Below are 25,784 nucleotides of genomic sequence, written 5' to 3'. Positions count from 1 at the left end.
TTATGACTATATAATCATTGTCCAATATTAACCTCTCCAAGTCTCAGTTTTCTCATCTCTACAATGGTACCTGTGTCACTAGGGTTGTGATTGGGATTAAATTAGAAAATTCTTGTTCATTCATTTAGTCATTCAGGAAGTTTATTGAACCTCAGTGATGTGTCAAGTACTGTGCTAGGCACTGGTTTAGAGTGGTAAATAAAATGATATGGACTGATCTGTGGGTTCGGTGGAGAAGACTGAAAACAAACAAGGAAACAAAGAAAATAATTATAAATTGTGGTATTTTCTGTGAAGAAGATATCAAGGTGCCATGAAAGAGAACAACTGAAGGAAGAAGAGGTAGCTCTTAGGTTGAGATGGGAAGAGTGGTAGCTGTGAGCCATATAAAGAGTCAGAGAATTCCAGACAGACGGAATAGAAGAATCTGGGATGCCCCTGAGGCAAAATGAAAAAAGGGGGATGCTGTGCTATTAAGAACTAAAATAAGGCCTGTGTGGTGGGAGTATTGTTTGCAAACAGTGAAAAGTAGGATAAATAGCTGTTTGTGATCTGTGCGGTGCCTACCCATGGTCCCTGATTGATGTTAGTTGCTATCATTGTTACAATTATAATCATTTCTTACTTTATTTAGAGGTCACTTAAAAACTTGAAGGAAGCAAATAGCTTCCAAAGTAGATGCAACAAAGTCAGTGCATTGAAATTTGTGTTTACTGTTTAGAGAGACCATTAGCCCCTCACTCAGAGCCTGTTGATTATTTTTCATATTGTGCACATAAATTTGGTTATTTGATTTTATAACAGCCTAGAAATGGCAAACTGGGTGTAAATTTAGAGATTCTCCAAAAACAGCAAGGCATTAATAAAAATAAAACTCAAAGTGATTAGTGATTGTTAAAAATGTGAGATGATGAAATCTTTTTTAGAAAGATTTATTGAGGTATAATTTGCAAACAATGAAATTCATCCATTTGAAGCATGGAGCTTGATGAATTTTGATAATTTTATAAAGTCATGTCATCACCACCACATCTTGAATATAGAAAAGTTCCATCAAGAATCCTAAAAATTCTTGTTTTCTTATGTCTCTTTGCCCTACCACCATCCTCACTCAGGCAGCCCCTAATCTGTTTTCTGTCACTAAAATTTTTTTTTTAAAGATTTTATTTATTTATTTGACAGAGAGAGAGAGAGACAGTGAGAGAGGGAACACAAGCAGAGGGAGTGGGAAAGGGAGAAGCAGGCTTTCCGCCGAGCCGGGAGCCGGATGCAGGGGCTCGATGTGGGGCTCGATCCCAGGATCCTGGGATCATGACCTGAGCCGAAGGCAGTCGCTTAACCAACTGAGCCACCCAGGCGCCCCTAAAATTTTGCATTTTCTAGACTTGAATATAAATGGAATTATACATTATGAGGCTTTTGTATTTTATTTATGTTGCTGCATGTATTAGTAAATTTGTTCCTTTGTTTTGTTGAGTGGTATTCCAAGTAGAGATCAACCATAATTTGTTTATCTTTTTGCCAGTTTATGGACATTTGGGTTGGTTTCTTGTCTATTATGAATAATGCTTATATTAACCTTCACATAAAATTCTTTATGAACGTGTTTTCATTTTGGGCACCCAATCTAATAAAGATTTTCTCCTATATTTTCTTCTAGAAGTTTGATAGTTTTTGCTCACATATATAAATCTCTTGTTAGAGTAGGGCATTAATTTTCTACAGGATACCTGGAGGCCAGTACAGAGGAAGTCTTGGCCAGCTATAGGGAAAGTCAGAGGCCTGTCCTGGCAGCATTCCATAAGAAGCCAGATTGATCCAGATAGGCGCAAGATGGTGGATGCCACATGACAGGAAACCCCTGACCACATAAGGAAGAAAAGGCAGGAAACCCTGCTTCCAAGAAATCCCTGTCCCAAGTAATGAATATTCCACTCTCTAGTTCACAACTCTCAATAAAAGATAGAAACCCCCAGGGTGTGCAGCTCTCTCTCTTGAACTTGCCTTTTCTCACATTTCGAGAGTATACTTTTCACTTTAATAAACTTTCCCACTTGTGTCAGTGGTCCACTGTGTTGCGTATCTGTCCTTGAATTCTTTCTCGTGACAAGACCAGGAACCTTTGGTGACTCCTTTGGGATGGGCCAAGTCAAGGCCCCAGGACCTGGGGTCTCCCCATTTCACCCAACAAACACTGACTTACTTTAAGTTAATTTTTGTGTATTGTGTGAGGTAAGAGCCAAAGTTTGTTTTTTTTCCTCTATAGATATCTAGTTATTCCAGCATCATTTATTGAAAAGATTTTTTCTCCATGAATTATTTTGAAATCTTGAAACTATGAGATCATGTTATCATTTGTAACCATTTTCTTTCAACAAGAATTTAAGCCTGACAATAGAGCTTATTCAAATATAAATAAATCCATCTTGTAATCTTACTGGTAAGTATGTATTTTAGGAGGCTGTGGGAATAATGAAAGGAACTGCTTTTCAGGGCTAATTCAAGTTAATAAGAATGTGCTTGCTGTTAAGGTTCAAGTGCTGGTAAGTTCTGAGAATTTGTAAATTGCTAAGGAATGAAATTCTGTGCCAAGTTAGTGATATATGATTATCTTTAGGAAAGTGAATTAGAAAAATATTAGAGTAAAGGTGGTCTTCCTTACATTTGCAGACTTTAAAAGGAGATCTGGGCCAATTAAAAAAACAAAAAAGGAAAAAAAATCTACAGTGGTCACTGATTCTAAGAAGAAAGTAATGACAAAGGAATTTACATTGAATAAATAAAAATATACATAGGAGCTGTTTAAGGTACCCTCTGAGTTTAATGATTTGAATGAAAGATGGAAGAAAAGGCTTGTAACCTATAATGAATGAAAAAGAGTAGTAAGTACTTTAAAAAATAGTGTCAGGAAGAATCAAATGCAAATGAATTGACATCTGTGATAAAAAACACCTTAAAAAACATAGCTTGATTCCTGGAAATCTGTAATGACCACATAGGCCTGTTATTCAGAGCAGGTCATGTAATGTAAACATGAGAGAGAAGGAGTATGTTCCAGACTTTTTTTCTTCCGTCTGCTTGTTTTGGTTTTTGGTTTTTGGCTTTGTTTGTTTGTTAAAGCAGAATTATCTTCAAACAGAAGAGAGAATAGAAACGAGAGGTAATTGAAAGCCAGGGTAGGTTAGGGGATAACAACACCTTTTAAGTTCAGGTCTTTAGGATTAAATGAGTTATTGACTCAGACTATTTTGGAATAATTGTAAATAGTCTTAAGAGTAATAAAATACAGAGAGGATACTGGAATCAAAACTCAAAAGAGGAGCAAGGGTAGATTCTAGTTACTAGAAACGATTGAATTTCATGATAATTGTAATCAGCATTGTAGCTTGGTTTTATTAATAATGGCTTGTGAATGGATTTAAAAGGAAATGATCATCTTTAGGAGCTTTTCTGGGCATAATAAAAACAAACTAATGCAAATTTCTTGTTTTGCTGTCACTGAATAGACATCTGAAGGAAATGTTGGAGATAGGTTTTGTTTTGTTTTTTTTCACATTTCTTCTTTTAAAAAATTATTGTGGGGGCAAAATTGGTACATTTTGTTTGACATAATGTTTTATGTAAGTTTTTTTTTTCTTTTAACATTATGTAAGATTTAGGTGTACGACATTATAATCACCATATGATCACCACTAAAAGTCTAGTTACCATCTCTCACCATACAAGTGACCTCTTTCACTCATCTTACCTGACTGTCCACCCTCCTCCTCCAGTAGCTACCAGTCTGTTCACTCTATCTGTGAGTGTGTGTTTGTTTTGTTTTGTTTGTTTGTTTTTAGATTCCACATATGAATGAAATTATATGTATATATCTTTCTCTGACTTATTTCACTTAGCATAATACCGTGGGATTCATCCACGCTGTTGCCAGTGGCAGGATTTCATTGTTTCTAATGGCTGAGTAGTAGTCCATTTGCTTAATCTATTTATCCAGTGGTGGACACTTACGTTGTTTTCATTTCTCAGCTATTGTAAATAATGCTGCACTGAAAACAGGGGTGCATATATCTTTTTGAATCAGCGTTTTTGTATCCTTCAGATAAATACCCAGAAGTGGAATAACTGGATCATATAGTAGTTCTATTCTTAATTTTTTGAGGAGCCTCTCCACTGCTTTCCATAGTGGCTCTACCATTTACATTGCCATTAACAGTGCATGAGAGTTCCCTTTTCTCCACATCTTCTCCATCACTTGTTATTTCTTGTTTTTTTTTTGATACTAGCCATTCTGACCAGTGTGAGCTAATATCTCATTGAGGTTTTGAAGTACATTTCCTAATAATTAGTGATGTGGAACATCATTTCATGTGCCTATGGGCCATTTGTATGTCTTCTTTGGATAAATGTTTATTTATACCCTTTGTCCATTTTTAAATTAGATTATTTGTTTTTATGCTACTTATTTATATGAGTTCTTTATATATTTTGGATACTAATCCCTTATTGGATATATGATTTGAAAAATTTTCTCCCATTCAGTAGGTTGCCTTTTCATTTTGATGATGGTTTCTTTTATTCTGCAGAAGCTTTTTAGTTTGAGGTAATTCCATTTGTTTATTTTTGCTTCTATTTCCCTTGCCTTTGGAGTCACATCCACAAAAATATCACTAAGACCAACGTCAAGGAGCTTACTGTCTGTTTTCTTCTAGGAATTTTATGGTTTCAGGTCTTTCATTCAAGTCTTTAATCCATTTTGAGTGAATTTGTGTGGTGTAAGAGAGTGGTCTAGAGTCATTCTTTTGCATGTGGTTGTCCAGTATTCCCAACACGATTTATTGATGAGGCTGTCCTTTACCAATATATGTTCTTGGGTCCTTTGTCATAAATTAATTGTCCATATATGTACGGGTTTAATTCTGGGCTCTGAATTATGTTCCATTGATCTGTGTGTCTGTGTTTATATTAATACCATACTATTTTGATTACTGTGACTTTGTAGTATAGTTTAAAATCAGGGAGCATACCTCCGGCTTTGTTTTTTCTATGTCCAAGATTGTTTGGCTTCAGGTGGTTACATACAAATTTTAGAATTATTCATCCTCGTTCTATGAAAAATGCCATTGGCATTTTGAGAGGTGTTGCATTGATTCTTTGGGCATTATAGACGTTTTAACAATATTAATTCTCTAATCCATGGACATGAATACCTTTCTGTTTATTTGTATCTTCTTCAGTTTCTTTCATCAGTGCTCATAGTTTTCAACGTACAGGCTAAATTTCACCTCCTTGATTAATCTTATTCATAGGTATTTTATTCTTTTTGCAATTATAAATGGGTTTGTTTTCTTAATACCACTTTTTGATAATTTATTATTAGTGTATAGAAATGCCACAGATTTCTGTATGTTTATTTTGTATCCTGCTACTTTACTGAATTTATTTACTAATTCCAAGAGGTTTTTTTTTTTTTTTTAAGGTTTATTTATTTATTTTAGAGAGAGAGAGCATGTCTTAGCTGGGGGCAGGGCAGAGGGATAGAGAGAGAGAAAGTCTCAAGCAGACTCTCTGTTGAGTGTAGAGCACCACATGGGGCAGGATCTCACAACCCTGAGATCATGACCTGAGCTGAAATCAAGAGTTGGACACTTAACTGACTGAGCCACCCAGGCACCCCAATTCCAAGATTTTTTTTTTTTTTTTAAAGATTTTATTTATTTATTTGTCAGAGAGAGCAAAGGTAGGGAGAGCAGCAGACAGAGGGAGAAGCAGGCTCCCCGCTGAGGAAGGAACCTGATGCAGGACTTGATCAAGGACCCTGGGATCATGACCTGAGCCGAAGACAGATGCTTAATGAACTGAGCCACCCAGGCATCCCTCCAAGAGTTTTCTGATGACATCTTTAGGTGTTTTCTATAGAGTATCAGGTCATCTGCTAATAGTGACAGTTTTACTTCTTCCTTTCCTATTTGGATGCCTTTTGTGTTTTTTTTTTTTTTTTCTTGCCTGATTGTTGTGGCTAGGACTTCTAATACTATTTTGAATAAAAGTGATGAGAGTGGGCCTCTTCGTCTTGTTTCTGATCTTAAAGGAAAGATCTTAGCTTCTCACCATTGAGTATGATGTTAGCTGTGGGTTTGCCATTTATGGCCTTTTTTGTGTTGAGTCCATTGCCTCTATATCCACTTGGCTGAGAGTTTTTAATTGTAAATGGATATTGAATTTTGTGAAATCATTTTCGGTATCTATTAGTGATCATAGGGTTGTTATCCTTCATTTTGTTAATGTTGTGTATCATGCTGATTGGTTTGTGGAGTTGAACCATCCTTGCACCCTTGGAATAAATTCCGCTTGACCATGGTGTATGATCCTTTTAATGTATTGTTGAATTTGATTTGCTCATTTTGTTGTGGATTTTTGCATCAGTTCTCATCAATGCTATTGGCCTGTAATTTTCTTTTGTTGTGTCCTTGTCTAGTTTTGGTATCTTGGTAATGGTTGTCTCATAAAAAGAGTGTGGAAGGAAGTATTCCCTCCTATTCAGTTTTTTGGAAGAGTTTGAGAAGGATAAGTATTAAATCTTCTTTAAATGTTTGATAGAATTTACCAGTGAAGCCATCTGGTCGTGGACTTCTGTTTGTTGGGAGATTTTTGATGACTGATTCAATCTCCTTACTAGTAATTAGTCTATTTAAGTTTTCTATTTCTTCAGTATTCAGTTTTGGGAGATTACATGTTTCTAGGAATTTATCCATTTCTTCTAGGTTGTCCAATTTGTTGATGTATAATTGTTCCAGTAGTGTCTTATGGATCCTTTGAGTTTTTGTGGTGTCAGTTGTAAGTTCCCCCCTTTTTTTTAATTTTGTTTGTTAGAGCCCTCTCTTTTTTCTTGGTTAGTCTAGCTAAACATTTGTTAATTTTGTTTGTTTTTTCAAAGAACCAGCTTTTAGTTGCATTAATTTTTTTCTTTCTTTTTTTAATTTCAATTTTATTTATTTCTGCTCTCATTCTTATTTTATTCATTTAGTGACCTTGGGCTTTTTTTTTCCCCCCTCCCTAGCTCCTTTAGCTGCTCCTTTAGCTCCTTTAAGTTAGATTGGTTTTATGAGATTTTTCTTGTTACTTGAGGTAGGCCTGACAGTTACAATATACCCTCTTAGAACCATTTTTGCTGCATTCCAAAGATTTTAATATGTTGTATTTTTGTTTTTATTTCTTTGATGACTCATTTGTTGTTGACAGCATGTTTAATTTGCACATTTTTTTTGTGTTTTTTTCCAGTTTTCTTTTTGTAGTTGATTTCTAGTTTTATACCATTGTGGTTGGAGAAGATGCTTGATATGATTTCAGTCTTCTTGAATTTGCTGAAACTTGTTTTGTAGCCTAGCATGTGATCTGTTTTAGAGAATGTTCCATGGGCACTTAAGAAGACTGTGTATTCTGTTGCTTTGGGATGCAATGTTCTGTATGTGTCTATTAAGTCAATCTGGTCTAATGTGTCATTTAAGGCTGATGTTTCTTTTTTAATTTTTTGTTTGGATCTATCCATTAATGTAAACGAGGTGTTAAAGTATGCTACTTTGACAGATGTCAATTTCTCCTTTTAGGTCTGTTGATATTTGGTTTATATATCTTGGTTGTGTGCAGATATGTTGCATGCATATGTTCTTATAAATATTATGTCTTCTTGTTGAATTGATTACTTTATCATTATGTAATGGCCTTTTTATCTACTATTACAGTCTTTGTTTTAAAGTCTATTTTGTCTGCTGTGAGTATAGCTACTCCAGCTTTCATTTCATTTCCATTTGCTTGGAATATCTTTCTCTATTCTTTCACTTTCAATCTGTGTGTCCTTCTGATCAGAGTCTCTTGCAGGCAGCATATAGGTGGGTCTTGTTTTTTAATCCATTCAGCTATTCCATGTCTTTTGCTTGAAGAGTTTAATCCATTTACATTTAAAATAATTATTGATAGAGATGTACTTACTGTGATTTTGTTCATTGTTTTCTAGCTGTTTTCATAGCTCCTCTTTGTTCCTTTCTTTTTCTCTTTCTCTCTTCCTCTGTGGTTTGATGGCTTTCTTTAGTTTTATGTTTAGATTTCTTTGTTATTTTCTTTTGTGTATTTGCCATAAGTTTTTGCGTTGTGGTTACTGTGAGGTTTACATATAACTTCTTATGTATATATAGACTGGTTTTAGTTGATAACAACTTAAATTTGAGTACATTCCAAAACTATACTTTTTTCTCCATGCCTCCCACATTTTATATTTTTGGTCTTATTTTAGATCTTTTTTGTGTACCTCTTAACTAATTACTGTAGTTTCAGTTATTTTTACTACTTTTGTCTATTAACCTTCCTACTTTATAAATGATTTATCCACTACCTTTACTTATATTTACCTATATTCTAATAAGATGTTTACTTTTGGATATTTTCTTGTTATTAAATAGTGCCATTTCTTTTTGGTTTAGGGAACTCCCTTTAACATTTCTTATTAGGCCAGTTTAATGGTGATGAACTTCTTTAGCTTTTGTTTATCTGGAAAATGCTTAATCCTTCATTTCTGAATGATAATCTTGCCAGGTAGAGAATTCTTAGTTGGAAGTTTTTCCATTTTAGCATTTTGAACATGTCATGCCACTCTTTTCTGGCCTCCAGAGTTTCTGCTGAAAAATCTGCTGTAGCCTTATGGGATTTCCCTGTGTGTAATTAAGATTTTCTCTTTATCTTTTAACTTCTACCATTTTAATTATAACCTGTCTTAATATGGATCACTTTGGGTTCATCTTTTTTGGAACTGTCTAGGCTTCCTGGACCTGTATGTCTGTTTCATTCTTCAGATTGGGAAAGTTTTCAGCTATTATTTCTTCAAATAAGTTTTCTGGCCCTATCTCTTGCTCCTCTCCTTCTGGACTTCTTCTGTAATGTGATTGTTATTCTACTTGATGTTATCCCAAAGGTCCCTTAAGTTATCTTTGTTTTTTAAAAATTCTGTTTTCTTCTTGCTGCTCTGTCTGGGTGAGTTCTGTTGCTTTGTTTCCTAGTTCACTGACTCAGTCTTTGCTCTATCCAGTTTGCTCTTGAACTCCTCTAGTATTTTTCAGTTCAGTTGTTGTATTCTTCAGCTCTGTAGCTTTTGTTTCAAACTTACTTATATTTTCTGTCTCTTTGTTGAGGACCTCACTGTCTTCATGCTTCTCCTGAGTACAGTAAGCATCTTTATGACCATTACTTTGAACTCTTTATTAGGGGGTTTGCTTATCTCCATTTCATTAATGTCTTTGCCTGATGTTTTTTTTTTCCTTGTTCTTTCTTTGGAACACATTCCTTCGTCTCTTCATTTTGCTTCTTTGTGTTTGTTTTTATGTATTAGACAAATCAACTGCCTTTCCCAGTCTTGAAGTAGTGGCCTTGTATAGGAGATTTCATGTGGAGCCCAGAGCGCAATCCCATCTCACCAGCAGATCTCGAAACTCAAGGGGTGTTCCCTGTGTGGGCTGCATGCACTCATCGCATGTGGCATGGGGGTGGGGAGAAAACTGGCGCCTGGCCCAGATGTGACTTGCTGGCTGTGCTGTGCAGATGAGTGGGTTTTCAGCTGGGTGCCCCACTGGCTCTAGCAGGTTAGAGAGATAGTTCCAAAATGGAGCCTGCTGATGCTGACATTAGCAAGGTAGGATGAGGTTGTAAAAATGGCACCACCTACTAGTGTCTCCATCCCTGGAGAAAGTCTCAGTGGTTCCCTGCTTGTATGGCAGGTGTTTTAACATTAATAAGTGGGTCTCCACATATGATCTAGGTCCTTTTCAGACTGGTGTTGTTTACACTGGGTCCTGGAGTGAGTGAGTCTGTATGACAGCTCCTTAAGAGTGGGTTCTCCATTCCCTACAGTTTAACAGCTTTCCTGGACGTAATCCCTATTGGTTTTCAAAGCCCAGTATTTAGGAGGCTCTTCTCTCATTGAGGGTCTAAGTGCTGGGTGCCTGATGTAGAGCACAAACCCCTCACTTGTGAGGGAAAAGTTCTTTGTTCTTGAGATCCCTCCTGATTGTGCCTGGGGTATGTTTTTGCTTTGCTTTGCTTGCCTCTTTCTGTCTTCCTTCTCCCCTTCCTTCTTTCCCTAATTTCCTTTTCTTTCTTCCCTTCCTTCCTCCCTTCCCTCCTTTCCCTCCTTTCCCTCCTTCCCTCCCTCCTCTCTCATGCTGTCTTTGCCTTTATGTCCTTGATGCTGTCCTTTGTTGTGGAGGCTCTGTTCACCCATTTTTCTGGTCTTTCTCAGAGCAACTTCTTCCATATGTAGTTGTATATTTGTTGTACCCATAGGAGGGAGTTAGTTCAGGATCTTACTATGCTGCTGTATTGAGCCCAACCCACCAAGATATAGGATTTATTTGGGTGTTAGAAATGTATTTGATAAAGGCTTCTGGGATGCCACCACAGACTATAAGAAGTGATAGGTCTTGTAAGGATTTTATATTTGATTGATGAAATCATATTTAAATTAATTTATTCATGCCAGAGTCAAGGTTTTTGCTAATATGTCCTAGGATCTTAACTTATTCAGCAGTCTTTCAGTGGCCAGCATGAAAATTTTATTGTAATCACTGGGTTTGTGAAGGAAGAGAGAGAGAGTACAGTGTTGATAGAGATAGCTAAAGTAAGGTTATAAAATTAAGATTTGCCAAGATCTTTTCAGGCTAGAATAATAGACCAAAGTAAAAACAAGATTTAAAGTGATAAAATGTCATGTTCAACACTGTGTTCTACACTGTGTTTGAGATAGCCCCTAGAGGGGCCTGAGATACTTCAATTAAGTGTATGCCAAATACGAGCTCATTAAATTGACTACCAGCCAGGAAAGAAAAGTGAATTTAGATGCAGATCAAGAAAGGTAATAGAGCTGTTGTTTTCTTTACATCAGACATGCTCTGGGATTTTCTCTTGAATATGGGTGTCACATTTCAAAGGGGACTTTAATAAAACATCATGTGTGGAACAGTGTGAATATCTTAGTGATTTGTATTTATAGGCTTATCATGTGGAAAAGCCTAATTCTGTTTAGAACTGAAAGGATGACATTTCTAATAATAATTAAAACATTTCAAGATGGAATAGACTGACTTGTGAGTTTGTGAAATTTTCAACTCTGGAGGCATTAAAGGAGAAATTCTGTGACATCTTATTAAGTATGTTATCAAGAGGATATTAACATTTGTGGGAAGTTGAACTAGATACACTTGAAGGTCCTTTACAATTCCTTTAACTTTTTTTTTTTAACTTAAATTTTTGCTTTGTACCTCTACAGTCAATTTTTATCAATTTTATCCTTAAAACTTTATTAATAACAAATACCCTACCTTATATGGCACTAAAAGTTATAAAATAGTTTTATGAGCCTGATTAAATGTGTTCACAAGAATTCTACAAGTTGGGCGGTTTAATGGTTTTTAAGCAGCTATATCTTAATGACTGAGAGTGTGGCTTCTGGATCCCAGACCATCTAGGCTCTGCCACCTGCCATGAGACCTTTGGAAACATGAGCCTCTCTTTCCTTATCTGGAGTTGGTGATAAATTATTCTCTCTATATGGTGTCTACACCATAGGGTTGGTTGAGTTTATGATCACATGCTTGAGAATATATGCTTAGAACATGATATGCTTAGGGGCGCCTGGGTGGCTCAGTCGTTAAGCGTCTGCCTTCGTCTCAGGTCGTGATCCCAGGACGGTCCTGGGATCGAGCCCCACATCGGGCTCCTCGCTCTGCGGGAAGCCTGCTTCTCCCTCTCCCACTCCCTTTGCTTGTGTTCCCTCTCTTGCTGTATCTGTCTCTGTCAAATGAATAAATAAAATCTTAAAAAAAAAAAAAGAACATGATATGCTTAAAATAGTATCTGACACGTAGCAGATATTTATTTAATGTAAACTAGTCCTCTTACTGTCATTATTTCTTTTTTACAGGTGAAGAGACTGATCTCATGCATTTGTAACTTGCCCAAGTTTACATCAATAATAAGTGGTAGGGCAGTTATTAAGAATTCTGTTGAATTGAACAAAAACAAAATAAGAAATGGAGTGAAATTACTGGTCTATGGACTCATTTTATATTAATTTGTGTAAGAATATTAATTTCATTTTAATTTGTTAAATGAATCCATCAGACTCTTGTGAAACTATTATTACAGATTTTGGGGAAAGCTTTGTTTTACGTATGTTTACATATATACACACATTCCAGGCAAAATTCAGTAGGAAAATACTTTCTAAAGCATGTTGTAAATAAAGATAACCATGGGGGGGGGGAAAGATGGCAGAGGAGTAGGGGACCCTATTTCAGCTGGTCCCCGGAATTGAGCTGGATATCTACCCGACCACTCTGAGCACCCACGAAACCAGCCTGAGATGTAAGAAGATCTGGATCTCTACAAACAGAATATTGCAGGCGGTTGGTTTTGAGGTATGAAGCGGAGAGCCATGATTCTGCGGGCAGGTATCAGAGGATAAACGGCAGCGGGAGGGTGCCTGGCCGTGGGGATCCTACACCGCCGGTGAGTGACAGCCTTGCGCGCTGTGGACGGGCACAGACTCGCAGACCGGTAGCGTTGGGGAAAGGACTTTAGGGTAGCCCCCGGGGTGGAAACCAAGAGCGGCGGGGTCGCGCGCATGCGAACTGCAGCCCCCCGGACGGAAACCCCAACCTGGAGCGCCGGGGTCGTGCCGGTGAACTGCAGCCCCCAGGGTGGAAACTTGGAGTGGTGGAGTTGCCTGCGCGAACTGGGAGCGGCTCCTGGTTTTAGAAGCACAGAGGGCAGAGACGTGCCCCGACCTGGGGGCAGGACTGGGAGCACTGCGGAGGGGCGCACAACCCAGGACGCTGCAGTTTATAGCAGCACGGACAGAAATGGAGACAGTGTGGCCTGGAGGGCTCACTGAAGAACAGACTGCGGTCTCTCTGCTCTGAGGCAGAGGGTTGGAAATGGTCTCTTCTGCTCTGACTCGCGGAAGAGATGCGGAAAGCCGCCAGGGAAAGGCGCCAGAGAACAAAAGCCCCAAAGACTGATTCCCACTGAGCCCATCCCCCGCCACAGGGGGGCAGGGCAACTCCGCCCAAACAGGGTTGCCTGAGTAACAGCGCGGCAGGCCCCTCCCGCTGAAGACAGGGTGGGAAAACAAGAGGCCAGCAACCCTAAGGTCCCAAGAAAACAGGTGCATCTTGCTTGGGTTCTGGTCAATAATTTGGACTCTATACATTCCCTCAAACACCCATCAACAGAATGACTAGGAGGAGGAGCCCCCAAAACAGAAAAGACTCAGAGATTATGACTTATGCTGCAGATTTACAAATGGATGCAGATATAACCAAGATGTCGGAGATGGAATTCAGGGTAGCAGTTGTGAAGACAATGGCTAGAATGGAGAAATCAATTAATGGCAACATAGAGTCTCTAAGGGCAGAAATAAAAGGTGAGTTGGCAGAACTTAAAAATGCTATCAATGAGATCCAATCCAATCTAGATAATCTAACAGCTAGGGTAACTGAGACAGAAGAGAGAATAAGCGACCTGGAAGACAATATAATAGATAAAAAGGGAAAAGAGGAGGCCAGGGAAAAACAACTCAGAATCCATGAAAATAGAATCAGAGAAATAAGTGACACCATGAAGCGTTCCAATGTCAGAATAATTGGAATCCCGGAGGGAGTGGGGAGAGAGAGAGGACTAGAAGATGTATTTGAGCAAATCGTAGCTGAGAACTTCCCTAATCTGGGGAATGAAACAAACATTCGTGTCCTAGAGGCAGAGAAGATCCCTCCTAAGAACAAGGAAAACAGGCCAACACCCCAGCATGTAATAGTAAAACTTGCAAATCTTAGAACCAAGGAAACCATCTTAAGGGCAGTTAGGGGGAAGAGATTCCTTACGTACAGAGGAGGAACACCAGAATAACGTCAGACCTATCCACAGAGACCTGGCAAGCCAGAAAGGCCTGGCAAGACATATTCAGGGTACTAAATGAGAAGAATATGCAGCTAAGAATACTTTATCTGGCAAGGCTTTCATTTAGAATGAATGGAGAGATGCAGAGCTTCCACGACCGGCAGAAGCTGAAAGAATATGTGACCACTAAGCCGGCCCTGCAAGAAATATTAAGAGGGGTTCTATAAAAGGAGAAAGACCCCAAGAGTGATATAGAACAGAAATTTACAGGGACAATCTATAAAAACAACGTCTTCACAGGCAACATGATGACAATTAATTCATATCTTTCAATAATCACTCTCAACGTGAATGGCCTAAACGCTCCCATAAAACGGCACAGGGTTGCAGATTGGATAAAAAGACCGGACCCATCCATATGCTGCCTACAAGAGACTCATTTTGAACCTGAAGATACATCCAGACTGAAAGTGAAGGGATGGAGATCTATCTTCCATGCCAGCGGACCTCAAAAGAAAGCTGGGGTAGCAATTCTTATATCAGACAAATTAGATTTTAAACTAAAGTCTGTAATAAGAGACACAGAAGGACACTATATCATTCTTAAAGGGTCTATCCAACAAGAAGATCTAACAATTGTAAATATCTATGCCCCAACATGGGAGCAGCCATATACATAAGCCAACTGTTAACCAAAATAAAGAGTCATATTGATAACAATACGTTAATTGTAGGAGACCTCAATACTCCACTCTCAGCAATGGACAGATCATCTAAGCAGAAAATCAACAAGGAAACAAGAGCTTTGAATGATACATTGGACCAGATGGACCTCATAGATATTTACAGAACATTCCATCCTAAAACAACAGAATACTCATTCTTCTCGAGCGCACATGGAACTTTCTCCAGAATAGACCACATACTGGGTCACAAAGCAGGTCTCAACCGATACCAAAAGATTGAGATTATTCCCTGCATATTCTCAGACCACAATGCTCTAAAACTGGAACTCCATCACAAGAAACAATTTGGCAGAAATTCAAACACTTGGAAGCTAAAGACCACTCTGCTCAAGAATGTTTGGGTCAACCAGGAAATCAAAGAATCACTTAAACAATTCATGGAAATCAATGAGAACGAAAACACATAGGTCCAAAACCTATGGGATACTGCAAAGGTGGTCCTAAGGGGGAAATACATAGCCATCCAAGCCTCACTCAAAAAAATAGAAAAATCCCGAATTCACCAACTAACTCTACACCTTAAAGAACTAGAGAAAAAGCAACAAACGACACCTAAGCCACGCATTAGAAGAGAAATAATTAAAATTAGAGCTCAAATCAATGAATTAGAAACCAGAAACACAGTAGATCAGATCAATGAAACTAGAAGTTGGTTCTTTGAAAGAATTAATAAGATCGATAAACCACTGGCCAGACTTATCCAAAAGAAAAGAGAAAGGACCCAAATTAATAAAATTATGAATGAAAGGGGAGAGATCACAACTAACACCAAGGAAATAGAAACAATTATTAGAAATTATTATCAACCACTATATGCCAGTAAACTGAGCAATCTGGATGAAATGGAGGCCTTCCTGGAAACCTATAAGCTGCCAAGACTGAAACAGGAAGAAATTGACAACCTGAATAGGCCAATAACCAGTAATGAGATTGAAGCAGTGATCAAAAACCTCCCCAAAAACAAGAGTCCAGGGCCTGATGGATTCCCTGGGGAATTCTACCAAACATTCAAAGAAGAAATAATACCTATTCTACTGAAGCTGTTTCAAAAAATAGAAACAGAAGGAAAACTTCCAAACTCATTCTGTAAGGCCAGCATTACCTTAATCCCCAAACGAGGCAAAGACCCCATCAAAAAGGAGAATTTCAGACCGATATCCCTGATGAATATGGATTCCAAAATCCTCAACAAAATCCTAGCTAATAGGATCCAACAGTACATTAAAAGGATCATCTACCACGACCAAGTGGGATTTATCCCCAGGATGCAAGGGTGGTTCAACATTCGCAAATCAATCTATGTGATAGAACACATTAATAAGAGGAGGAAGAAGAACGATATGGTCCTCTCAATTGATGCAGAAAAAGCATTTGACAAAATACAACATCCTTTTCCTGATTAAAACTCTCCAGAGTATAGGGATAGAGGGAACATTCCTCAAGTTCATAAAATCCATCTATGAAAAACCCACAGCGAATATCATCCTCAATGGGGAAAAGCTGAGAGCCTTTCCCTTAAGATCAGGAACACGTCAAGGGTGCCCACTCTCACCACTGTTGTTCAACATAGTACTAGAAGTCCTAGCAACAGCAATCAGACAACAAAAAGAAATAAAACGTATTCAAATTGGCAAAGAAGAAGTCAAACTCTCTCTTTTCGCAGACGACATGATACTTTATGTGGAAAACCCAAAAGACTCCACCCCCAAATTACTAGAACTCATCCAGCAATTCAGTAATGTGGCAGGATACAAAATCAATGCACAGAAATCAGTTGCTTTCTTATACACTAACAACACAACTGTGGAAAGAGAAACTAGAGAAACGATTCCATTTACAATAGCACCAAAAACCATAAGATACCTCGGAATAAACCTAACCAAAGAGGTAAAGGATCTATATTCTAGGAACTACAAAACACTCATGAAAGAAATTGAAGAAGACACAAAAAGGTGGAAAAAGATTCCATGCTCATGGATCGGAAGAATAAACATTGTTAAAATGTCTATGCTACCCAGAGCAATCTATACCTTCAGTGCCATCCCGATCAAAATTCCAATGACATTTTTCAAAGTGCTGGAACAAACAATCCTAAAATTTGTATGGAATCAGAAAAGACCCCAAATCGCCAAGGAAATGTTGAAAAAGAAAAACAAAGCTGGCGGCATCACGTTGCCTGATTTCAAGCTATATTACAAAGCTGTGATCACCAAGACAGCATGGTACTGGCACAAAAGAAGACATACAGACCAATGGAACAGAATAGAGAACCCAGATATGGACCCTCAACTCGATGGTCAAATAATCTTTGACAAAGCAGGAAAAAACATGCAATGGAAAAAAGCCAGTCTCTTCAATCAATGGTGCTGGGAAAATTGGACAGCCACATTCAGAAGAATGAAACTCGACCATTCTCTAACACCATTCACAAAGATAAACTCAAAGTGGATGAAAGACCTCAATATGAGACAGGAATCCATCAAAATCCTAGAGGAGAACATAGGCAGTAACCTCTTTGACATTGGCCACAGCAACTTCTTTCAAGATACATCTCCAAAAGCTAGTGAAACAAAAGCAAAAATGAACTTTGGGACTTCATCAAGATAAAAAGCTTCTGCACAGCAAAGGAAACAGTCAACAAAACAAAGAGGCAACCCACAGAATGAGAGAAGATATTTGCAAATGACACTACAGATAAAGGGCTGGTATCCAAGATCTATAAAGAACTTCCCAAACTCAACACCCAAAAACAAATAATCAAGTCAAAAAGTGGGCAGAAGATATGAAAAGACACTTCTCTGAAGAAGACATACAAATGGCTAACAGACACATGAAAAAATGTTCATCATCATTAGCCATCAGGGAAATCCAAATCAAAACCATACTGAGATACCACCTTACACCAGTTAGAATGGCAAAAATGGACAGGGAAAGAAACAACAAATGTTGGAGAGGTTGTGGAGAAAGGGGAACCCTCTTAGACTGTTGGTGGGAATGCAAGTTGGTACAGCCACTTTGGAAAACAGTGTGGAGGTTCCTCAAAAATTTAAAAATAGAGCTACCCTATGACCCAGCAATTGCACTACTGGGTATTTACCCCAAAGACACAGATGTAGTGAAAAGAAGGGCCATATGCACCCCAATGTTCATAGCAGCAATGTCCACAATAGCCAAACTGTGGAAAGAGCCGAGATGCCCTTCAACAGATGAATGGATAAAGAAGATGTGGTCCATATATACAATGGAATATTACTCAGCCATCAGAAAAGATGAATACCCAACTTTTACATCAACATGGATGGGACTGGAGGAGATTAGGCTAAGTGAAATAAGTGAAGCAGAGAAAGTCAATTATCATATGGTTTCACTTATTTGTGGAACATAAGGAATAACATGGAGGACATTAGGAGAAGGAAGGGAAAAATGGAGGGGGGGTGGAATTGGACAGAGAGATGAACCATGAGAGACTATGGACCTGAGAAACAAACAGGGTTTTAGAGGGGAGGAGGGAGGGGGGATTGGTTAGCCCGGTGATGGGTAGTAAGGAGGGCACGTACTGCATGGAGCCCTGGGTGTTATATGAAAACAATGGATCGTGGATCACTACATCAAAAACTAATGATGTATTGTATGGTGACTAACATAACATAATAAAATTAAAAAAAGATAACCATACTTTCCAAAAGATTTATGGTGCTTGATAGCATTTAAAAGGAAGTAGGCAATTAACTTTGGTTTGTGTTGGCATTCCATTCTACTTGCCAAGCAATTTGAGCTTCTGATTTCTAGATCTGTCATTAGATTTCTAGAGGGATATAAGTCAAACTAAAGGCATCTCCTAGAAGAAAAGTCCAAATTGGCTCTCATTTATAGTGTTGAAATAAACAAAAATGATCTCACTAAAATTCTGTTCTATCTTTAGATAATCACCTCTAATAATTAATTCGTTAGATGCTCTGTGGTTTTCTAGTTGTGTTAGAAACAGTTTGCATGGTGCAGTAATATAGTTGTCCCCTGTAGATTGTGTGATGTGCTTTAAGAAAGATTGTTACTTTTGTCTTTCTCTCCTTTTTGGTAAGGTCCTGTGGGGAACACATCTCTTACGGTAATGATTCTTTTATTCATTTATAAGGTTGTAAACATCTTGAGGGCAGATAGGGTGTCTTAATAATCTGTGTTCCTCAGTACTTGCAAAGAGCCTTTGTCCACATTGAGTTTGTGAAATTAAGCCAAGGAACTCATTAGATTGGCTGTATTAAAAATGATCAGTTAAAGTAACTTACCATTCACAATTATAGTAACGTAATCCATTTGTTAGCTAGTTTATTAAAGTTATGTTCTTGAAAAGAACTGCTGTAGGCAAAATGCATTTGACAAGATCAGTATTATATGAAAAAAAAGTTTAAGGGAAAAAAAATACCCTCTAAAGGGCTTTAAAGGCATTTCAAGAACACTATAAATGAAAGTTCTAGGAGACATCCATTTCGAAAACAACCTACATTTGTCAGCAATAAAAATCCCATTGAGTAAGTAAGTGAATTGGTTAGGAAAGTTGTAGTGTGATTTGCTGAGGCATATTTTCCTGTAAATTTTGTTATTTGGCTTGTCCTTTTTTTTTAAGTAAGCTCTATGCCTAACATGGGGCTCAAACTTACAACCCCGAGATCAAAAGTCGCATGCTGTACTTACTGAGGCAGCCAGAGGCCCCCAGGCTTGTATATTTATTTTTAAGATGTTTGAACTAGCCCATGATAGCCTAAAACTTAATGACTTCAGCATTTGTATTATCCTTTATTTAATTTTTTGCCGTTCTCAGTAAAATATTGGCTGTTGCACAATCATTGTGTTGGATAAAAACATGTTTCCCTGGGCCTGGTTTTCTATTCATATATCGAGAAGGTGGGATATAGATTCTTACTTTTCCTCTTTCTGCACCATCACAGCCCCTCTGCCTGGCTGGCCTGCTAGAGGAGAAAGTACTAATTGGTTTTCTTGTCGTTAAGGGAAGGAAATGGTTACACACTTGACATAGTTTTTATCTCTTTGAATTTACATTCTTCCTTTCCTTCCTTTGGAACAGTAAGGAAAACTGTAAGATGAAGGCATTCTATTATAAAAGCTGAAGTGGCCTGTACTTGACCCTCCTCTTGTTTCAGGTCCCTACAGGCTAGAAGAAGGTTGTGGTAGAGAAGGGAACATTCGCTTGTGCAGAGGGAGCTATGCTGGAGTAGCATGAAACCTTAACCTTCTCCCGAGGAGGGACTTTTCTCTTAACATTAATTATCTTTACAATTGTTAATATATTTTTTTATATTTTGATAAGGTGGTATGTGTACCTGGTAAACAACTCAAGATGTACTAAAGGTTATCCATTGGAAAATAAATATCCATTCACTTACCTAGTGTTAATCTCCCCAGGACAACCACTGTTAATTTTGTGTATTTATGTGCATCTCTAACCCCTAACAGGGTATTATATGCACTATTCGGAAACTTGCCCCCCCTTTTTTCCCTATTTCCAGGTTATTTTGGAAATGAATCCAAATCATTATGTAATTTTGCATCATGATTTTTAATAGCTGAATTGATGGACATTTATGTTATTTCCAGTCTTTTTTGATGGATTGTGAAGTTGGTCACGCTTATTTTCTCGTAAAAGAGGAATTGGGGTGGCTGTTATAAATGTATTCTGTAACTTCAGATGGTATACTCAATGAGTAGGAAGGAGACAGTGCTTTCTAAGAAGTGTTTTCCTCAATGAGAAGGATGGCAGGTCTTTTATGTAAAATGTGTTTTTATAATCAATCTCCTTGGAGTATGGTGGTATTTCCTGTGGAAATTGGTATAACTCATCAGGTACAGCATTCTCAAAGAGACTTTTTCCCCCTACTTAATCATGTCTTTGAGTTTTACTCTACCTGCTGTATATAAAAAGTTCATTTAGAGTCTGACCGAACCTGTATATAAGTTTTTGGCCAAGTAATTGAGAGTGAGACATTGGGATGGGGATGAGATATGTAGCTTAACAGTAAAGAAGCCTAAGTTGGAATTTTCAGGATATCCAGACAGGATGTCATCTGGAGCCCAGTGGCAGCCCTTTGCTATTCTTTCATGGGTCAGTTGCATCTAAGATGATTGTCTTTTAAAAAATCCTGAGTATAATGGTGCTGTTTTCTTTGGAAATCTACGTTCTACCGCTGCTATTTTTCTCAAGTATCTTATATTCAATTCTGGGAAAATAATGTATGTGGTGGATTATATAGGCATAATATTGAAGGGATATGTATTTGGATGTGCTTAGATTTGTTTTTAAAATTGGCTTTTTGAGCAGAATTTGCATCATTAAAAAAGGTTTTCATTTGCCATTATCTTAGTCATTTAATTCTGAATGATTCAGGTTGTAATGAATGAATACCCAAGTAATGATGATATGTTAGTAGTATCAGAACCAGAGTTATTAAATTTTTACTATGTTTATTTTGCTTTCTTTATGGCCTCAAACTAATTTTAACCCCTGAATTGTCTCCTTTTGTTCTTTTCCTGCATGCACTTAACTTTTGCCCCAGGGGATTGCCTTCTGCTCCAGTTGTAGAGGGTGGGTTATCATGAAAGGAGAAATGATAAAAGTTAGGAGACCTGCCTTTTTTTTTTTTTTTTTTTTTTTTCACCCCAGCGGTGGACATGACTGTTGAGATGCGTGCTGTTGAAATAGATGAACCTGTGTATTTATGTGCATCCCTAACCCCTGACAGGGTGTTACATGCACTATTCTGAACCTTGCCCTTTTTCTTCTATGGATCCTGCCTCTTTACTAACACATCATGGCTTTCTGTCCTTGTCCACATGGTTAAGTTTCTACCATCTCCTAAAGCCTGGCTCAGATGTTGCCTTGTAGGGAAAGTCTTTTTTGGTTTTTGCTTTTTTCCTGTTAACTTCTCTGTAGCATTTTTAAAAAGACCTCTACGAGGGGGAATATGTCACATTATTTACAGTGATTCTTTATGTGTCTGATCCCCTCAAGAGATTGTGATCTTTATGAAGAACTACATTTTATCCATATTTATTTTCACAGTAGCCAGGTGCAGCGGCAGTAATTTTCGATTTAGTGAATATCAGAAAACTTAATCCATCTCATTTTTCCAGGGGAAAGCTGATCTTTATATTCTTAATCTGATCTTCATTCACTTACATGACTTACTACTTGGTATTCCAAGTGGAATTTTAGGTGTCCATAGAGATAGGGGAGAATTATTTTGATGACTGTAGATAACTTTCTTCAAAAAATGTTTTATAGATTTCCATCTAAAACCTCATAAGAGAACTGGGGAGCAGGTTTGTTTTTCAGGCAGCATACTATTTTATTTAAAGAGCTTAAAATGTGTTTGGGAAAAAATGTTTTTTAATTTGCTGACTTACGGTATTAATGTGATCTGTCTTTATATTAAAATATAATTTATAATAAAAGTAATATGTGCTTATTAATGACCACAGAGGAAAAAATACATAATGTAAGAATAAAATAAAATCTGTAGTTCCTCCTCTCAGAGGTTAAAATGTTTGTTAGCATTATGGTGCATGTCATTCTTGTCTTTTTTTTTTTTTTAAGATTTTACTTTTAAGTAATCTCTACTCCCAACCTGGGGCTCAAACTTAACAACCCCGAGAGCAGGAGTCACATGCAACTGAGCATATTCTTGTATTTTTCTTTTTGTGGGTTTTTTTGTTTGTTTTCCATGGTAGTTGATAATTTATTGTTTTATTGTTTGGTATTGAAGTAACTTTAGTCTTCATACGGCATAGTTCTGGAGAAATGTATCATTTAAGGGCGCCTGGGTGGCTCAGATGGTTAAGCGTCTGCCTTCGGCTCAGGTCATGATCCCAGGGTCCTGGGATCGAGCCCCGCATCGGACTCCCTGCTTGGCGGGGAGCCTGCTTCTCCCTCTCCCTCTGCTGTTCCCCCTGCTTGTGCTCTCTCGCTCTTTCAAATAAATAAATAAAATCTTAAAAAAAAAAAAAAAAAGAAAGAAATGTATCATTTAAGACCTCTGTAGATCACATCTAGAGGGTTTATGTTGTGTTACCATAGCAAATCAGAAATACTTCCAAAATATTACCTGCTTTGTTTTTGAGGCCACTAAATTTTGCATGGTTTTTTTTTTTTTGTTGTTGTTGTTGTTTTTAAGATTTTATTTATTTGACAGAGAGACAGTGAGAGAGGGAAAACAAGCAGGGGGAGTGGGAGAGTTGGAGAAGCAGGCTTCCCGCGGAGCAGGGAACCCGATGCCGGGCTTGATCCCAGGACCCTGGGATCATGACCTGAGCCGAAGGCAGACGTTTAACGACTGAGCCACCCAGGCACCCCTAAATTTTGTGTTTTGCTTTGGTTTTATTTCACTCCCACCATGGGATTTGGTGTTTGTGAAATGAGTAGAGAGAAACAAAGCTACTTTGATAGGCACTAGCTAGGCATGTAGGCTCACTCGTCTGCCAGGTGACCCGCTTTTGTACACAGTCCATGATTCAGATTCATGCCTAAGGAAGATTGCCAATTGTTACATGTGATGACCTTTAGGAGTGTTGAAACTGATGAAACATTAAAATTTTTCAAATGCCAATGATGAGAACTGGAATGTTTTGTACAATATTTATATACTCCGTAATTGCCAGTAGTAGGTGTGTTGGAAATGTTGTTTTTTAAAGTTTGATATAATTTAGAATTAATGAATCTTTATACTGAAGAACCTATGTGTTGTACTTAGGGGGAAAAAAGATGTAGTCAAAAGGGTTTAAAAAAAATAAATATAGGACTGGGTTATATTGAATAGAGGGTATAAATCAAAGACAACTAAAAACCCATTGACAGGGAGCCCATGTTTCCCTGCTCCCTGCCTGGGGTCTGGTGATTGGCAGATGGTAAAGCATTTAAAAAAAAAAAAATAGATTTAATTCTATCAATTTGAGCTGCTCCAGTTTAACATTTGGAAAATTTTGCTTACTTGTTTGTAATGACCACAGACTAGGAAAATGTTTTGTTTTTTTTTTTAAAGATTTTATTTATTTATTTGAGAGAGAGAATGAGATAGAGCATGAGAAGGGGCAGGGTCAGAGGGAGAAGCAGACTCCCTGCTGAGCAGGGAGCCCGATGTGGGACTCGATCCCGGGACTCCAGGATCATGACCTGAGCCGAAGGCAGTCGCTTAACCAACTGAGCCACCCAGGCGCCCCTAGGAAAATGTATTTTATGTGCGTAAAACTCCATGGCAGCTTTCTGGTATCAGTGGAAGGAAATTTTGAGACCTTGGGTATCTGAAAGTGCACAGGAATAAGTAATTTTGGGAAGTCATTTTCAGATCTAGGAAGATTTTTCTTTTTATTGGAGGAGGATATTCAGTTGTGGAAACACAACCAGCACACATGTAGGTTTGAGCACACTGACTCAGCTAACCCACTTCCTGGTTATGGTGCATTAGTTCCTTGGTAGCGTATACCTTATTAATTTACAGATATGCAGACATATTCTCTTTCTGTCTTCACTTTTGTGGCATAATGGGCAAGAGGACAGGCTTTGTAGCCTTCCAGATAATGGGTTTGTATTGAGGCTTTGACCCTTAACATAGCTTGGACAAGTTGCTTGACCTCTTAAGTTTCATTTTCTCATCTGTAAAATATAAATGATAATAGGGCTGTTTGAACATTCAGTGAGATATTGTATGTACCTAGCACAGTGCCTGCTGAGTAATAAAAGCTCAATAACATGAGCTTTTAATAAGCACATTCTTATTCCTTCCTGAGCAGCCTTCATTTTTGCTACATCTTCTGGCCAGTTTTCTCTTCAAAACCACCTCCTTGGCTTCTTATTGACTGGAGGGCATTTCCTTGGCTTCTTGCCCTGATTTAATGCTACTTTGAGGATCCCTTTTGACAGATTCTCTTGACAAACCTTTGTTCATTTGCTTGCCATTTCATTTATCCAAAGATTACGTGGAGTGATTAAGAGCACTCTGGGGCCTTATTACCTTAGTCCCAATGCCACTTCTATAACTTCAAAGCTGTGAGATCTTGCTAGTTAATTAACCTAACAATTTTCTTGTCTGTGAAATGAACAATAATGACACCTACCTCATAGTTTGGATGTGAGGTCATTACACGAAATAACATACATAAGATGTTTAGATTGTGCAGAAGAAATGCTAGCTGTTATTATGAGCCAGACTCTTGGTTGATGTTTATTTTATCTAGTCTCCTCATCAGTGACTTTCATATGTGTATACCACTTTTGATGTTTAATATATAAAATAAATCTCACTTATACAAGGCACCCCAACACAAAATTATTGGTATAATAACAGTAACAATGTAAAGAATGGGGCGCCTGGGTGGCTAAGTCGGTTAAGCATCTGCCTTCGGCTCAGGTCATGATCCCAGGATCCTGGGATCGAGCCCCGCATCAGGCTCCCTGCTCAGTGGGGGGCCTGCTTCTCCCTCTCCCTCTGCCTGCCGCTCCCCCCGCTTGTGCTCTCTCTCTCTCTCTCTGTGTGTCAAATAAATAAAATCTTTAAAAAAGTCATGTTAAGTGTTATATTAAATACACATACGTATGTGAGATATGCATATATGATGTTCATAGGTTTTGTTAGGGGAGGTGGTGAATGCAACTCTATGTTATGAGAATTATGTGGTGCCGTGCTTGGAGCTTAGGGCACTTTTTAAAAAAAATTATTTGAATGAATGACAGCTTCAGTGTGATATGAACACTTAATATTTATTATTTCCCAAGTTGCTGGCATTTGATGGCCTTATTATTATTATTTTTTTTGAGTAGTGTCCATGCCCAGCGTGGAGCCCAGTGCAAGGCTTGAACTCACAAACCTGAGATCAAGACCTGAGCTGAGATCAGGAGTTGGCTGCTTAACTAACTGAGCCACCCAGGTACTCCTCGATGGCCTTATATTCTGATTTGAATCTAAGGGCCATTCAGGGACTAAATAATACTTGCATTGTCATACTTTCTTTAAAAAAATGTATTAATGCAATTCTTTCTGTGTGCTACTCTGTTGTTCTAAGTGATACTGAGTTCTTGTTTTTGTATGCCATTTTAGG

The 25,784-nt window shown here is 38.0% G+C and overlaps 1 protein-coding gene across 2 annotated transcripts in view; it reads left to right on the top strand.

Moving 5' to 3' along the window:
• USP6NL (USP6 N-terminal like) overlaps positions 1-25,784 on the top strand; it is a 189,859-nt gene that overhangs the window by 65,791 nt on the left and 98,284 nt on the right. The gene's annotated exons all lie outside the window — the stretch shown is intronic.

This window comes from Phoca vitulina, unplaced genomic scaffold (assembly GCF_004348235.1).
Source record: "Phoca vitulina isolate PV1807 unplaced genomic scaffold, GSC_HSeal_1.0 scaffold33, whole genome shotgun sequence".
Classification (NCBI taxonomy): Eukaryota; Metazoa; Chordata; class Mammalia; order Carnivora; family Phocidae; genus Phoca; species Phoca vitulina.
Note: the sequence above shows the minus strand (reverse complement) of the source record. Positions and strands in the feature narration are given on the sequence as shown.